Source organism: Rousettus aegyptiacus, unplaced genomic scaffold (genome assembly GCF_014176215.1).
Source record: "Rousettus aegyptiacus isolate mRouAeg1 unplaced genomic scaffold, mRouAeg1.p scaffold_m13_p_14, whole genome shotgun sequence".
In the NCBI taxonomy this organism is placed as follows: domain Eukaryota; kingdom Metazoa; phylum Chordata; class Mammalia; order Chiroptera; family Pteropodidae; genus Rousettus; species Rousettus aegyptiacus.
The window spans coordinates 23,938,938-23,957,068 of NW_023416289.1; the positions used below are offsets into that span (position 1 = coordinate 23,938,938).

General features: G+C 40.7%; 1 protein-coding gene and 1 pseudogene across 1 annotated transcript in view; one reads left to right on the forward strand and one right to left on the reverse strand.

Moving 5' to 3' along the window:
• The window catches only part of CDYL2 (chromodomain Y like 2), a 154,410-nt gene that overhangs the window by 78,045 nt on the left and 58,234 nt on the right, over positions 1-18,131 (reverse strand). The window lies entirely within an intron of this gene.
• On the forward strand, positions 9,670-9,788 carry LOC118611733 (annotated as a pseudogene).

Below are 18,131 nucleotides of genomic sequence, written 5' to 3' on the forward strand. Positions count from 1 at the left end.
GCTGTGCCCCTGGGCAGAGGGCTAAACTTCTATGTGTCTCAGTTCCTCATGGGGAAGAATTCATTCCTGCTTCATGGGGCCATTAACATAAATAAATTAAGTTCAAAGGATCATATCTGGGCCTAGCACATCGAAAGTACTCAGTAACTGTTATCACCTTATTCTTATTCCGGCTGAAATATCACTTCCACAGAAAGATGCCTCCTCTGTGGCTCCCTAAACTAAAATTTCTTCATTTAATGCTTTCCTTCAAAGCATTTATTACCTTGTAATTATACGTCCTTTAATGGGACTATGTGATTAGTGAATGTCCCACCCACAGGTCACAAGAGCAGGGTAGGTGTCTGGTTTTGTTCACATTATACGCCAGTACTTAGCATGGCTCTTAGCATACAGCGGACACTCAAATTAAAACCTCTTGAATGGATGGATGGATGGATGGGTGGGTGGGTTGGTGGATGGATGGATGGATGGATAAAGGGACAGACGATGCAGGGATGGATGGAGATAGCCCAGATGACACAGCGCAGAGGCTAGCCCCTCGCACTATCCAAGATTATGCCCAGCATATTCACCTTCATGACCCACCCACGGTCCTGGACTACCAGTGTGTCGTCTGTGATGATCTTGAGCATCACCAGTTCTCTTTCCCACCTCACTATTTTTGGTGGGCTCCATCTTACAAAAAGACAATGATGGGGCCAGAGGGGGCTAGCTTTCCAGCCAGCACTAAAATAAGACGCTCCAACGGCAATGCACTGAGCACAGCCTCTACTGCAAAGGAAGGTCAGTGAAGAGAGAGGTAACCTGAGACAGGGTGATCAAGAGCCCTCCACCCTCTTTCCAGAATTCCACCAGGGCAGCATCTAAGGAAGCTGATTCATGTCCTTGACAGCCAGGAAGAGAAAAGCCCCGTGGCAAACTAGAGATTGAGCCAGATCCCTTCTTAGATCTCCACTGTCTGAGACACAACAAGAATTCATGAGACCTGCTGGGGGCGTGCAGCAGTGAGGTGGACGGGTGAGGCCCCTGACCTTGAGGGCTGGCTGGGATGTGTAGAAGACAGACAGGAAATAAATAATTAAAATAAATGATTAATTAACTGCAATTGTGCAGAGGACAGAGCATGCAAGTCAATATGGGAGGAGGGGGGACTTCCATCATATTCTAGAAATTCCCTGGCATGTAAAACAGTTTTGCCATGTGGTTTCGCGGAGGCAAACCAGGTGCACTGAGCAGGTGTGTTGCCAGTAAGTTTCTCACCTGAAAGGCCAAGCGGTGCTGTGAGATGCTTATAGAGAGGCTCAGAAGGGACCCAGCTGTCCCTGAGTATGCGACGTGCCTCTGACGTCAGGCTCACATCAGGTGTTTTCCCAAGCACAGGCACTCAATCAATCCAAGAAACTCGGGAAAGACAGTTACCCCCACTTTGCAGATGTAGCAACTGCAGCTGGGAGGGGTTAAATGAGTTGGTCACACAACTGAGCCGGGTGTGAAACCCAACACTGTCTGCAAAGCCCATGCTCTTGCTGCTATATCTGACCACAAGGGGAGTAAGAAGTGGCTTTTGTTTCGTCTTTGCACAAAATGGAGGGACCTAATTTAAAATAATATGTCAATGTACAGCACTTGCTGTCAAGAAAATCTGCAAGTAAAACTCAAGACTTGTTTAAAGATGGATGGCAAACTGTCACATAATAGATATAACAGTGATACATAACTTTGTGGCCACCCTGACACTAAGTACCCTATATACACAATTTCATTTAACCCTCACATCACCCCCACTGAGGGAGAGGTTAGGACCATCATACCTGACTTACACATATGGAAACAGAGGTTATGAAAGTTAAAGTGCTTACCTAAGGGCCGGAAGTTGAACCCAAGCCTATATATTTCAGCGCCTAAGACCTGTATCATCTGATCATTTGAGCAAAGCTGACTTACTGCTCCAAGGCAAGGCAGGCTGGGATGGTGGCCAGACTCAGGAGTAGAATTCACCACCACAAGGAAAGGATGTAGCTGGAGGTCCAGTCTAGCAAGTGTAGCCTGATACTCAAAGTGCCAGCAGCAGATAGTAGGTGATTGGTCACAGGGTGGTGAACCTAGAACACTGGGCCTGCAGGTGACAAAGGGAAAGCCTGCCCAGGTAAGAGGGTCCCAGAAGCCAGGCCTTTGTTGGAGACAGAAGACTGGTCCCTAAAGAAAAGTTCTCACCAGATCGAGGGAGGACCTAGGACCTAGAGAAACAGAGAGGGTATGAAGGAGGCAAGGACTTGTGGCCAGGAAACAACACAGGGTTCCAGAAGCAGAACCAGGAAGCCAGGCAGCATTGTTCTTGGCAATGAGACCAAAGTTGTCAGGGAACAAGTCCTGAGTTTGATAACTTAATGCTCCCAGGGAACGGAGTAGGAGCCCCTAGAACTCCCAAGGGACTCCTTCGAAGAGAATACACTCTTTCATTCCTTCGGCAAGTACTGATTGAGCACCTGTCATGTCTCAATCGGGGCTAGGGCTAGGTCCCAGAGATAGAGCTTTAAACAAGACGGATACGTCCCTGCCTCGCCATGAGCTTGAAGTGCAAGGCAATGCCTCGCCAGCCAGCATCTGAGGTTGTTCATAAAAATGCAGATTCCTGGGCCCTGCTCCAGACTTGCTAAAGGAGGTTAGGAGCGGGAGCCTCTGTGGCCTTGGGCAAGTCATTGGACTTCTCAGAGCCTCAGTTTATCCATTCGTAAATGGAACTAGGAATAAGAATGGCTCATGGGTTGCTATATTAAAATGATTATACTCAGCACATAGTAGGGGTTGACGTAAGCCGAGATCATTGTGATCTTCTTTTTAATTTTCCATGTCATCATCTATGAATAGGGTCTATGAGTCTTCATTTGAGCAAGACCACTAGTCACTCATATGCACTGAATTTTAAGAATTACGGCATTGTTTTTTAGCTCTGCAGGCAGTTCCTGCTTTTTCAACATAGGGACCAGCCAACAACTCAAAATTGAGACAAACAAGCATCTGTACCCCAGGCTGTCTGGAGGAAAACGAGGTCACCTGGGACCCCAATTGTTCAGAATCACAATAAGTACGACCCCTGCAGGACAAGAGCTCTAAGAAAAGCTATTCTCTCGTAGGAGCCCAGACGTAGTGACAGGAAACCGGGAGGCCGTCCCAGATGAGCTTCACGCTGTTCAGCCATGGAGGACAGGAAGCACCTTGCTCGCAGCTTGTGTCTGTCTATGCGGAGATTATGACAACAGAATCAGCCCAGGGGAAACCAAGAATTGGCTGAGGTCCACCTTCCTCACCTTCTTTCCTACCTACCTCAGCCCACCCCTCGCATCTCTGCATCTCAGCCCCGTTAATTAAGGGGCATTTTCCTAACAATGTTCTTGTCTCTCATGCCTCGACAGTGTAAAGCTGCCGGGCTTTGACTATAGAGTAAAACAACGTTTAGGCAAAAAGAGGCAGATCATGAATGAAGGTGGGAAGAGAGAGAAATCTGGTCTTCTCCAAGGCCCTGAAACTGTAACATCCTTGCAGACTAAGGGGGTGAACCCACTCGGCTAGCTCTGGGAATGCCCCTCCATTTCTCCTTAACCACTCCCCTCCCTGTGGACGCACCAAATTCCGTGCTGGAACCTGGAAACCACTGACAGTCGCCTGACCTCTAAATGCCGAAAAACCAGTGAAGCAAGGAGACAAAAACCAGGGACCAGGTTTGCTCATGCAGATTTGATGCTAATTCCTGCCACGTTGGTGAACAGTTGCCATTCAGTGTCTAAGGGCCAGGCAGAGCAAAAACAACCCGCACACATAAATGCCTCTGATGAACCTTGCAGTCACTTTCATTTGATCCAACAGGAAATACTCCGGCAATGAGTCTGCGCTCTTCTACCAGTGCAAGGAGCAGAGCGCTCTGCTGACGTCTTCGATTGTTGAGGGCACTTTGCTGAAGACAATCTGCCCATCCCTTCAACGTGATTCTGAGGGAATTGCTGCTGCTATGAACGCATGTCGCTGCCTTTGTACCTGGGGCTCAGGATGCATTTTCTTCTTGGACCAACGTACAAGTGAGGGTAGGCTGCAGCTGATACGCTGCTCTGATTAGCACTGTTATTCTGCGGCATTAATGAGTGAAGAGCACAGTGCGCTGGCCTGGTACTCTGACTTGGGATATTGTTTCTGGTTTAAAATTAAACCCTGAAAGCCCAACCACTTCAGAAATTGAGCGTGTGTGGTTGCTGAAAGGCTTTCTTTAGAGTCATCAGTGAGGTAACTTTTCTTAAATAAGAGAATAGACTAAAATAACCAGAGAGAACCCACATCATATCATTATAAGAAAGTGGCTACGGAAAGATGATGTGCTCATCCTGAAAAGACTCTAAACACAGTGAGCATATTTCCTCTAAGACTCCAGGAAAATGTCGCCTCCTCCAAGGCAGTCAGGGACTCCCTCCTCAGTGACGCCGGCTCCTGGCCCAAACAGGGAGTACAATAAATTACATTGACTATGACCCCTACAGGAGGAGAGCGCCAAGAAAAGCGATCACTGCTATTGGCCGGCTGTTCCCACGTGCCCGGCTCCTGTCAAACCCTCACCTGCGGTGACTTACCGGCTCCTCACAACAATCCTCAGGGGTGCCTATTGCCATCACTCTCAACTGACAGGTGAGCACGCCGAAGCTCCAAAAAATTAAGGAGTCAGTCGCAACTGACTCGGAAGCTGAGCTCTTTCCCAAGGCACAAGCAAGTCTGAGCAGAGAAAAACTGCCCCACAGGAAGTCCTTCCATAGGGATTACTGGGGAATGTGTCATGACGACTGTCCAAACTGCTCCTAGAGCTGCAGGTTCTTCCTTGTCCGCTGGAATCAAACAGCCCAGGCAGCCACTGCCACATCCACACTGGTGACCACATCCTTCTAAGCAGATTTAGCATCTAGCATATAATCCACCGTATTTTACTGATTCTAAAACACACACGCAATTTTCCATTCGATCATCTTTATAAGCAGAACTAAAATCAAGGCCACCCTCCTGCTTCTCCAGGACTGAGATAAGCAACACCCCAGAGAAGACTCGGCTGTTATGCCCCTCCCTACCACTAAACTCGGGTCCAGGGGCCCCTGCATGGCACACTCGGGGGCTGTGCACTAGGCAGAGCAAGGGAGAAATCCTGGCCACCGCCCAGGTCCGGTCCGGTGCTCCTGTCGAGACTCTTCCTGAGGAAAAGGTAACTGGGGAACACCTCGGGAGCTGAGGGAATGTCTAAAAGGTCTCCATAAACAATACAAAAATTCCAAGTGATAAAAAAGCACTGAAACATCATATAATGAACAGTGGTATTTCTTTTAGTGCAGTGGTTCTAAATCTCAGCCATGTATTGGTATCACCCAAGGAGTTTTTTAAACTACTGATAAAAAAATAAGGCAATGAATAAATGAAAAAATGAACAAATGAATAAAACCCATGCTCAAATCCCAAATTCCTGATGTCTCAAGTATGGCCTGGGCAAGGAGAGAAGTGAAAACTCCCCAGGTGATTCCAGTGTTTAGCAAAACAACAGACAATAACTTATATAATCAGTGTTGTCTCAGGTCTCTAATGAAAGCAGATGCAGTGCCAGACCTTCAGAATTTTCCCTGTGAACTCAGCCAGATGCCCCAAACACTCTCCATCTCCTTTTGATGAGATACTTTATCAAGTCGACAATGGCGAAGCTGTTGACAATTGCATAGGTATGCAAGCTTCATGTTTATTTTATATGTAATCTTAAGGATATATCTAAGACTGATTTTTTGGGGGTCCATTTTACAAATGCAGAAACCGAGGCTCAAAGAAAAGTCCAACAACTTGTCCAAGGTTACGGGGGAAGTCACTGGCAGAACTCCAAAACATGTACACCTTTCCAAAATACCACGCTGGCTCTCCAAAATACTGTGTTCCCCTCCATGGACACGGCTAAGCACTAGAATCCAAGGATGGATAAACCGCAGACCATGTTTTCTAAGAGCTTATAACCTGCTCCAGGACGCAGATGGTATCCTTGCCCTTGTCGTATAAGCCATCCTCAGCTCTCCAAGGTACAAAGGATTGAGGGAGTCCAAAATATTCTTGACTGGAGGAGTCAGTCTCCATAGGGGGGGAGCAGCCAGGACTTGGCCTTTGGAGGGTCAAGAGGATTTCCATTAGCAGACAGGGAAAAGACACAGAGGGCCCAGGTGCCATGACCCATCCTGCTGCAGGCCAAAGGCCTTGTACTTGCCAAGGGCAGTAGGAACACTGTATATCTATCCTCTACAGCCCCTGTGTGTCAGAGTACCCATTTTGGGCACCCGCTCAGGCTTACCGTTTGCCTTCAAGTGCATTTAGGTACATGGTGAAGGTCTAGTAATTCCTGGAGAGGAAAAGCAGCCCCAGAGAGCCATCTCACACCTTCTCGTCTTAAGAGCTGTTTCTCCCGGCAAAGGCTGCAGGGAGCTTTGCCCAGAGTACTGTATTAATTAATCCCTGCCCTGGTATCAAGTTCAGCTTCAGCCTTGCCGCCCTGAGGAATGGAGTCGAACATGACTTACAGTTGGCATTCTATCTGTGGCTGAATCTGAGGCTAGGAGATGGAACTTCTCTAAGTAAGGACCTTAACTCCACTGTTCCTACACCCCATACTCCCCAAATGCAAACTCTCTGAGTGTCAGAACGCACCTTCATCTACTGGGTCTTCCTTGAGAAGGACCGCCACACTCCAGTGCTGTGACCCCACAGGAAAGGACAGGTGGGACAAACACCATCCCCCCAGCACACTGACTTTATCTCAAGTCCTCCTCCTTCTTATTGATTCCACAGGTTATTCCCCTCTGTTCCTCAGGACAGGGTGGGCAAACCACAGCGCGCAAATCTGGCCCACTATTTGTTTTTATAAAGTTTTATTGATAACAAAGCCATGCCCAGTTGTTTACCTAGTATCTATATGAAGCTACTTTCCCATCACAATGGCAGAATTAAGTAGTGGACAGAGACTGAATGACCCATAAAGCCGAAAATATTTACTCTCTGGCTCTCCACGTAAAGAGTCTGCCAAACACCCTGAAGCCTAGATTGAGATGATATATTAGAAAATGGTGGTGCCTTCATCAACCTGGGTCCCCGAGTGTGGTCACAAGAAACAATGACCCTGAACCTGGTGCTGGACATGTAGACCGAAGGAGAAAGCGACCTCTTTTAGTTAAATCCACTGAGTCGAAGTGCTTGTTAACCACAGCATAAATTAGCTCACAACTTTTGCACTCCTGGGACAGTAATAAAAGTGAGGTGTAGACATAGGTTAAAAGGTAAGAGACATACTCAGAATCATAAACACATAAAAACAACCTGCATTAGAACAACATAGATGACTCTTTTAATGTTGAATGTAATTAATTGTCAATCTGTTTTACCAGGAAAGTAATAATAAATATGTAAATAACCGTTTCAATAAACACAAAAATTCTGATGTTCAAATTAGATGACTCATTTTAATCTACTCTGAAAAATTTACAAGAGAATTTTATGAGTACTTTTATTGCCCATCCCACTAAACACATATGTGCTGAGAACAGGTAAGGGTCATTACAGTTTTCAGCACACTAATAAATTTAGCACTGTTGTAGTTGTTAACTGAATCGGAGTGAGAGTTGAAAGATTGGGCACTTTTACATTGTTTCACGTTTCTAAAATACATTTACATTAGTAAGAAGTATTTGCTTTACTATATGCAAGGAAAAGTAAAGATTCCATTAAAAAAAAAAAGTTTGCCAACCCTGCCAAACACGAAAAAAAAGGAGGAAAAAAAGGAGAGCTAGAAACATTATTTATGTGTTAGTGAACCTGTCACAGAGCTTTTTTTTCTATGCTATTAGGGTTATTACTCTCAAAGAACAAATCTGCTTTAAAACTTCAGCGACACCTCACTTCATGCAGGACAAAGACCGTGATTCCTTAGCACGGTCCATAAAAATCCCACAACACTGTCCACGCGCCTCAAACACATGGCAAGCACACATAGCATGACATGACATAAAATAGATCAGTGTGCCCTGCCTGGAGTATATGCATCATTTTATAAAGTTTTTGTTTCGCACACATATATATACCCACATATTTGTGTACTAAGCCCATGATGCAAAATATATTTCTTTTGGTGGGTCACGGGCAAAAATCTCTGAAAGCCACTACACTAAAACTCTATGAATTAAATCTTAAATCTACCCACTTCTCTGCATCACCAACTCATAAAACCTCTCACGGGGACCCTGACTGCAGCCCCCTACCTGGTCTTCCTGCCTCTGCCTTGAACCCCTACCAATGCATTTGCACATGGTGTGACCAACTCTGAAAAGCCCTGTCTTGGAACTCTTTGGTGGTTTCCCACTGTTTTAGAAATGAAGTCCAGGCTTCTTGATACAGCCTCTAGGCTTAAATGGCCTGGAGCCTGTCTGCCTGCTCCACTCCTGTACCGCACTGCAGCTGTGCGGCCTCAGACGTATTCAGCTCCCACTACAGAGCCTTTGCGAGCATCATCCCCTTCAACACTGGGGTCGAACAGGGCTTAATTAAGTAATATACTGAGGATATATTGGGTTTGGATATTTCTAATTCCCATATACTCACCCCCACCCCCCCCCACACACACACACATATACACACTCAACGCACGAGCCTTGCCTTACCAACTGCAATTCATCCTTCAGGTCCTACTTTAATGTCACTTCCTCGGAGTATCTTCCCTGACACCCTAGACGACATCAGAGACCCTTATAATTTTTTGCACTCTTTTCTACCCCTTACAACTCTTACCTCAATTGTAATTAGCAATTTGTGTGATTCACAGTGAGTGTCTATCCCCTTTTGCCCTTGAATTGCAAGTCCCACATAGCAGGATCTACGTGCAGCCCATTCACTACAGTCCCCAGCAAACCCCTGGCCCATAGTAGTGCTCAAGAAACAGTCACTGAAGGAGTCTATGAATCTCATCCTATAGTCTGCAAATCTCAGTCCACAAATTTTAAATTCTCATTTCCACATCTAGGAACTGCACTCAGTTACTGTGTCCTAAACCAGACGCAGAAGTTCCAGCAGTCCACAACAAATTCTGGCAACAGGTGTGTTTGACTGACCTGAACCCATACTTGGCATGTGTGGCTCCTGTAAGCCTACCAGCGCTAGTGTGAATGGCATGCTTTTGTGACGAGCACACTCCCTGCTATTCAAGAAGAGTGGGATCTGAGTTCTAGGGCCTGGATGAGTAAACCTCGACTTTTTTCAAATTCTCACTTGTCAAAGACATTCTTGGTGTGACTCTACCCCCAAGCTTCTAATAAGTTGGGGCATGTATCTCTCATTTTCTTAAGTAGGACAATTACTCATTCATTCACTCTTCAAAGGGCCAACTGTGAAATGTTCCTTAGCATTTATTTAAGCTTCTTTCATTGTGAGTGTCTGAGTCACACACACGCACAAAAAAAACCCAGTGATATTTACTTTAAGTTCCACAATGATTTGCTAATCCAGAAAAAAATGTCAGGTTCAGATGAATAAGACTGGCCATGAGTTCAAACTGCTGAAGCTGGCTAATGGGTCCTTGGAAGTGCAGTATAATATTCTATTTCTGTGTATATTTGAAATCTTCCAGTATGTGGCCATGCCACACTGAACAAGCCTGATCCTGTCTGATCTCAGAAGCTAAGCTGGGTTGGGCCTGGTTAGTATTTGGATGGGAGACCATCTAGGAAGACCAGGTGCTGTAGGTGTAAAAAATAAAAAAACAAGGGATTGTAAGCTGACAAGGTCCTTGCAATCTGTGAGGTCGACCAAAGGTTTCCTCACCTAAAAAAAATAAATAAAATAAATAAAATTTTAAAAAATGTTCCACGTGAACATTAAAAAATTATTTGATGAGCATTTAATGACTCAAATCAATATTCGCCCATGTTTGCTCCCAAGAATAAGAATTTGTTATTAAAATCGGCAATGAAATGAAGGCACATATAAAATAAAGGGATTGGTTTTAGCACAGCAAACAATAACTGTACAACCCTATCTCCAATTAAATTACAGCCCTTTACTAAAATAACATTAAATAGTGAATGAATTTCTAATTACTATGCATAAAAAAGTGAAATTCTATTTAGAGCGAGTTTTAAATAACTAAAAACATGACCCCAAGTACAGAGTTTGGCACTCAATAAGTATTTATTGAATGAAAGACCAGCTGAGGCATCTTTCCCAATTAAACTGCAACTATTTTTAGCTTAAGCAAAGAAAAAAAAAAGATTAATAATACCTAGGGTTCATATCTTGGTTCTGATATCATTCTCCAATAAAAGGAACAAGGGCTCCTTGGAGAAATGCCTGGAGCATCTTGTAGTACCAGAACGTAAGAAAGTGACATTAAAATAAAAATTTTTTAAATGCAGACATGTTAAAGGGAGCCAACCTGAAAAAGTTTCCAATGGCCAAAGCTGAAACAACTCGAGCAAACAAAATAAATGATGTAATAATGAGTTACGACCCAAATTATAATACCCATGAGTCCAATCACAAATTAGGGAACTAAAGAAACTACGGAAAAGAGACATTATCTCCCATATAGAATTCCAAATAGTTTCCAAATAACAATTCCAAATAATGTAGCTATTTCCCCCTCAAAAAGGTGGAGCTTAACTCCCCACTCTTAAGTATAGGCTGAGCTTAGTGGCTTGCTTCCAAAGAACAGAGCATGAAAGAAGGAGGGTGAGTACCCTTACGACAGAGAAACTAGACACACACTACCTCAGCTAGGTGATCAAGGTCAACATCAACAGTGCTAAGTCATGTTGATACATGTACCCTTTTTATGTGATGAGAATAGCACGTGACCTCTGGGGTCTTCCTTGCAAAAGCCCATGACCCAATCTTGTCAAGAGAAAAATATCAGACAAACCCAAACTGAGGGACATTCTACAAAATACCTACCTAGTACTCTTCATAACTGTCAAAGGTAGTGGCTTGAGTGTCTGAGAAACTGTCACAGATCAGAGGAGGCCAAAAAGACATGATGACTAAATGTAATGCATTATTCTGGATAGGATCTTCTCTTCTAGAAATGGGGCACAGATGCCCTCTGTAGATTGGCCCCTAGGTGGTTTATTGTTTGTAACAGGTTGTGAAACTCACTGGCACAAAATTCAAAATTTTGCACATTCGATTATTTTAAATACAGCCCAAATGAGCAGATTTTTAGCCACTTAGAGCCTACTCGCTTGGCCTACCACACCAAGCTGTCCCTAACATCTGCCAGTCATAGATTAGATAAAGTCTGTAACTATAAAGACCCCAAGCCCCTGCTGCTCTTCAGAGCTCTCTGCTCCAGAGACTCTACTGAGCTGCTGAGTAACATCATCTAGATACATAAGGCCCCTCTCCCCTGGAAATTCCTTTGCTCTCCCCTCCATTTCTGACTAGTGACCCTGTGCCATAACCTCTGGATAGTCTCATGCCATGAAAAGCCACCCCTCATGCAAACCTGTCAAAGCCCCATCCAAATAAAGTTTGTGTGTACTATGCCCATCTCACTGTTGTATCTTTTTCCTTGACTAGCTCCCAAACCCTCAAACCTCCTACATCCTGGAGCAAAGAGAGTCGTTAGGGAAAATCCAATGAATTCTGAATGAAGTGTACAGTTTAAAAGTAATTTACCAATAATAGATCTTTAGTCATGACCAGTGTACTATATAGTAACTTGAGATGTTAGTAACGGGGAAAACTAGGTGAGAAATATACAGACACTCTTTGTAGTACTTTGCTGATTTTCTGTGAATCTAAAACAGTTCTAAAATGAAAAGTCTACTTAAATTTAAAGAACAATAAATAAGGAGAGGCGGGACTTCTGTAAGAGCTGTTGTATGAGAAGCCCCAAAAATCCTCTCACCCAACAAAACCACCACTTACCTCGTGAAAATCATAAAAGAAAATTAGAATTTAATATCTCTGGAAACTGTCCTAAGTATACACAGAAAATAGAGAAACATTTATAAAACAATACCTATTAAATTTCAATAATAGTAGTAAGAGTTGTGGCATTTGATCCATGACCTGCCCCCATCCCCTTGACCAGCTCTAAGTTACAGAAACTCTACTTTAGATGGTATAGTTAAGGACATTCCCTCTCTCCCAAGTGCCCAGTCTAAAGCTACAATTCTACTTTAAGATAGGTAAACTCCCAGAGTCTTCATGCCCCCTTCCCACCACACCCTTCCACCAAGTCTATGTTGAAAAAGCTCACATATAGATGAGGGACTAGGAATTTCTTCACCAACACAGATTCCATTTATAGGATGAAGACTCTACACAAGCCTTAACAGGCCATCAATACTGGGGCTGCAATCACCTCCCCAACCCAGATTGCTTGTACAATGGAAGTTACATGCATGGAGTGGCAAGCTAAGAAGACCAGGGTCTACATCCTTTCTTCAGTCCCCATGCATAGGGTAGAGGTGTCACTCTGGGAGATGTGAGCTTCTGTCCCAACTCCTGCATTGGGGCAGTGGTGGAGAGGTTCTGCCCAAGAGAAAGGGCTGGCTAGCCGAAAGCTATGCCTGAGGGAACTGATGTCATCTGGCAAAGCATGGAGAAGATCATGCCTAACAACATTGTTGAAAACAACGACGACCTTGGTGGCAGGCAATTAAGAGGGGACTAGTAGTTTCATGAAGCTAGTAGCAACACTTAAAATGGCAGACCAGTCATACGTTTAATAGAGAAAATCAGGGAAAGAGACAATCAAGAAGGGCCCTCATGGAATTATACTCATCCCTAGGAATCCAGAAGCCTGGCAAATATGTTATGCAGCACCCATGGGGAGAAATCAGAGCTGGATGAGGAGCAGACTTAAACACACACCCCCATAAGAATCCATCAGCACTGGGCCTTACTGGTTCTACACATTTAAGCATAACCTCTGACCAAACATTCACTGAAAATTAAACTACAATGACTCTAGAAAATAGGCTTAAAATTATACTCATCTCTGCTGGTCTGGAAGACTGGGCATATGCTCAAGGCTGGACCTGCTCAGAAGTGTCGAGAGAGAGAGCACCCCAGATCCCAGAGCCCACATCCCAGCACAAGGCAAAACTGTGAGCCCTCTGAACTGTGAAAGAAGTTTCAAAGTCACATGCGAATCCAACAGTAAAGAGTGAAAATACAACTGTCTGAAGGGGCATAAGCACAGTTTTTGACAATAAGTGGCTTATGTTGATCCAAGGAGAATCCTTAGAAAGCCAAGCTGAAAGATAAAAACAAGAGAGAAAAGCTGAGCAGGAACATAGAAGCTACACACTACAAAGAAAATAGACTTTACAGAATTAGTTCAGCCTTGTCATCAAACACATAAATAAATGACCAAATATAAACAGCAAAAGACCCAGGTTAGGGGTGGGGAGGGAGAATCAGTATCCATATTATCTAAAATGCCCAGTTTTCAACAACAAAAAAATACATAAGACATGCAAAAAAAATATGAAGGTGTGATGAACACAAAGGGGAAAAAACAGACAATAGAAACTGTCTTTGAGATGGCCTAGATGTTCGACATAGCATACAAAAACTTTGAAACAGCTGTCATAAAGATGTTCAAAAAACTAAAGAAAATCATGTCTAAAGAATTAAATGAAAGTATGATGACTATGACATATCAAATAGAAAATATCAACAAAGAGATGAAAATTATTTTTTAAAAAGAATCAAATGGAAATCCTGAATTTGAAAAGAACAGTAACCAAAATGAAGATATCACTAGCAAGGCTAAACAACAGCTTTGAGTTGGTGGAAGAATCGGTGAAAATCATGTAGAGATTATACAATCTAAAAAAACAGAAAGAAAAAAGAATAAGGAAAAATGAACAGAGCCTTAGAGAAATATGAGACACCCTTAAGCATACCAACATATGCATAAAGGAAGTACCAAAAAGAAAGGAAAAGAAAATGTAAAAAGAAATAATGGTTAAATACATCTCGAATTTGATTAAAAAACAGGAATCTACACATCTAATAAACTCAACAAATTCTCAGTAAAATGAATGCAAAGATATCACATCCAGACACATCATAGTCAAACGTTGAAAGGCAAAGATAAAGAGAAAGTCTTTAAAGAAGTAAGAGAAATATGACTCATCACATACAAGGAAACTAACAGCTGACTTCTCATCAGAAGCAATGGAAACCAAAGGGCAGTGGGGCAAAAAGTGCCAAAAAAAAAAAAAACCTGTCAACTAAAAATAAAATATTTAGTAAACGTAACTTGCAAAAAATTAAGGCAGAGTAAAAACATCCTAAGATAAACAAAAACAAACCATTTGTTGTAAAGTTAAACAAAATAGTAAAAGATGTATAGCTAATACTCCAACAATGGGGATTTAGATTTTTTAAATTACTCAATACAAAAGAAGGTAGAAAAGAGAGTGAAATGAACAATGTATGTACAGGACAAACAGAAAACAAACATTGAGATGACGGAAGTAAGCCTAGCCTTGTGAAGAACATTAAATGTAAATGGTCTAAAAATCCCCATTAAAAGAGATTGTCAAATTGGACAAAAAAGCAAGAACCAACTATATGTGGGTACATGGAACACATTTTAAACTGAGATATGCAAATTGGTTAAATGTAAAAGGATGAGAAATGACATATATCACGCTAACACTCAAAACGCTAAAAAAAAAAAAAAAAAAGCCCATGTGGCCATATTAATATCAAAGTAGATTTCACAGCAAATGTATCACCAAAGAAAAAGAAAGTCACTTTATAATGACAAAAGGGTCAATTCTTCAAGAGGACATAAAATTAACATTTACATACCTAATAACAAAACTTCAATTACAAAAAGCAAAAACTCATAGAAGTGGAAGAGACAGACCCACAACTATTGTCAAACTCTTAAATACACCTCTTAAAAATTAATGAAACAAGTATACAGAAAATCAGTACCTGTAGAAAATCAGAATATAAAAAAATCTGAACATTACTATCAACCACTATGACATAGTTGACATTCAATCACTAATAATGACTCCTAGCTGACTTGTACACTCTACCCAATAAGAGTACAATAAACATTCTTTGCAAATAAATGTTGCATATTTGCCAATATAGCTCACAGAGTTATGAAACAAGTTTCAAAGAAGTTAAGAGAACTGAAGTCACATAAATAAAGCATGTTCTCTGACCAAAGTGAAATTAAGTTAGAAATAACAGAAGGACAGCTGGAAAATCCCTAAATATTCTGAAATTAAGCAATACACTTCAAAATAATAATAAGGTCAAAGAAGAAAACAAAAAAAAATTAGAAACTATTTTAAACTAAATAAAAATGAAAACAGCATATCAAATTTGTTATAATATCTCAAGTCAATTATCTCAGGTTCTACCTTTAGAAACAAACAAACAAACAAAAAAAATGAATTAAACCCAAAGAAGCAAAATAAATGAAATAATGAAGAGGAGAAAAGAATGAAATGGAAAACAGAAAAGTGATAGATAAAAATCACTGAAACCTAAAGTTGATTCAATGAGAAAAATCGATAGACTTGATAAACCTCTACCCAAACTGATCAGAATAAAAGAGAGAAGACATAAATTAATAATATCAGTAATGAGGGACACGACATCACTACAGACTACAAATATTAAAAGGACACTCAGGGAATGTTATCCTTTTAACTTTTTTCCAATAAATATAACAACTTACATGAAATGAAAAAATTTCTGGAGACACAAGGCTTTCCATTTCAAGAAGAAAGAGAAAACCTGAATAGCCACCCTATATCTACTAAATAAATTTATTCTGTAGTTCAAAATATTTTCACAACAGACCTCCACTTTTACCAACATTTACTACTACTACTACTGTTCTACTGCTGCTGCTGCTGCTCCTCCTCCTCCTCTTCATCCTCCTCCTCCTCATCATCATCATCATCATGACAATATCAATAAGTCCAATTCAACACAAACTCTGCCAGAAATTAAAAAGAAGGAAATATTTCTCTACTCATTCAATCATGGCAACATTATCCTGCCACCAGAATCACACAAAAGATTATTACAAAAGAAAAACTACAAACCAACATCTACCATGCACATAAATGCAGAAGTACTACAGACAATTTTAGCAAATACAATCCAACAATACATAAAAAGGATTATATGTCATTGTTAAGAGGAATTTTTTCCCAGGATGCAAGTTTGTTTTAATATTCAATAAAAAAAAAATCAATGTAATTCATCACATTGACAAACAAAACAAACAAAAACACACAAACAACTCAGATGCAGAAAAAGCATTTGACAAAATCCAAAATCCATTCTTGATTTTAAAATTTTAGCAAATTACGGACAGAAGGAGATTTCCTCAACTTGATAAAAAAACCTACATCTAGCTAGCATCACACCTAATGTGAAAGACTGGATACTTTCCCCCTTATATCATGAGCAAGACAATATCTCTCAGCACTTCTTTTCAATATTTATTGGAGGTTCTATCCAGAACAATCAGACAAGAAAAAGAAATAAATGGCATCCAGGTTGGAAACAAAGAAGAAAATCTGGTGTAATTCCCAGAGACATGATAGTCTAGGCAGATAATCAAATTGAGTCTTCAAAAAAAAGCTATGAGAACTAATAAGCAAGTTTAGCAAGGCTGCATGATACAAGATGAATAAAGAAACATCAATCATGTTTCTACATGCTAGTAATGAACAATCAGAAATTGCAATTTCTTTAAATAACATTCACGATAGCATTAAAATACATAAAATACTTAAGGATAAATCTGATAAAAGATGTGCAAAACTTATTCACTAGAAAATTTACACAACTGCAAAACAGCTGAGAAAAATTTGAGAAGATCTAAATAATACAAAGATCATGTTCACAGGTTATAAATTCAATACTATTATAATGTCAATTCTCCAGATTGGTCTACAGAATCAACATAATTCCAATCAAATTCAAACAGGCTTCTTTTTTGTAAAAAAAAGAATGACAAGCTGATTTCAAAATTCATATGGAAATGTAAAGAACCTACATCACCAAACAACTTTCAAGTAGAGAATGAGTTGGACTGTCAAGACTTAGTATAAAGGTACAATATTCAAATAAGTATAGCATTGGTGTAAAGATAAATAAACCAACAGAATAGAATAAAGAGTCAAGAAGTAGACCTATACACATATATCAACAACTGATTTTTGACAAAGGAACAAAAGTAATTGAATAGAAAAAAATATAGTCTTTTCAAGCAATTGTGCTGGAACAATTAGATATCCATATGCAAAAAAGAAATTCGATATATATCTAACACTATATATAAAATTTAATTCAAAATGGATGATGGATGTAAAACCTAAAACTATAAAACTTCAAGAAGATAATAAAATATAGGAGAAAAATCTTTGTGACCTTGGGTTTTAGACAAAGATTCATTAGATAGGACACTAAAGTCACAGTCCATAAAAGAAAAGAAGTGAAAAATTGGACTTTACCAAAGCTAAAACTTCTGCTCTTTGAAAGGAACCATTAAGAGATTAAAAACACAAGCCACGGAACTGAGAGAAAATATTTTCAAACATGTATCTGATAAAGTATTTGTATCCAGAATAAAGTACTCATAAAATTCGATGATAAAATAACAACCCAATTTCTTTAAATGGGCAAAAGATTTGAGCAGACACTTCACCAAAGAAGGTATTGCAGATGGCAAATAAACACGCAACAAAATTTGCAACATCATTAGTCATTAAGGAAATGCAAATTAAAACCACAATAAGATAATACTATGTATAAAAATGACTAAAATTTATAGTGACCATATCAAATGTTAGATGTGGAGAAACTAGAACTCTCATACATTGCTGGTAGGAATGTAAAAAGGTACAACCACTTTGGAAAATAGTCTGGCAGTTTCTTAACAACTTAAACACACATCTACTGTGTATGATCCTTCCATTCCACCCATATGCATTTAACCAAAAGAAAGAAAAGCATACGTCCTGACAAAGTCTTGTACATAAATGTTCATGGCAACTTTACTTGTAATAGCCAAAACCTGAAAGTAACAC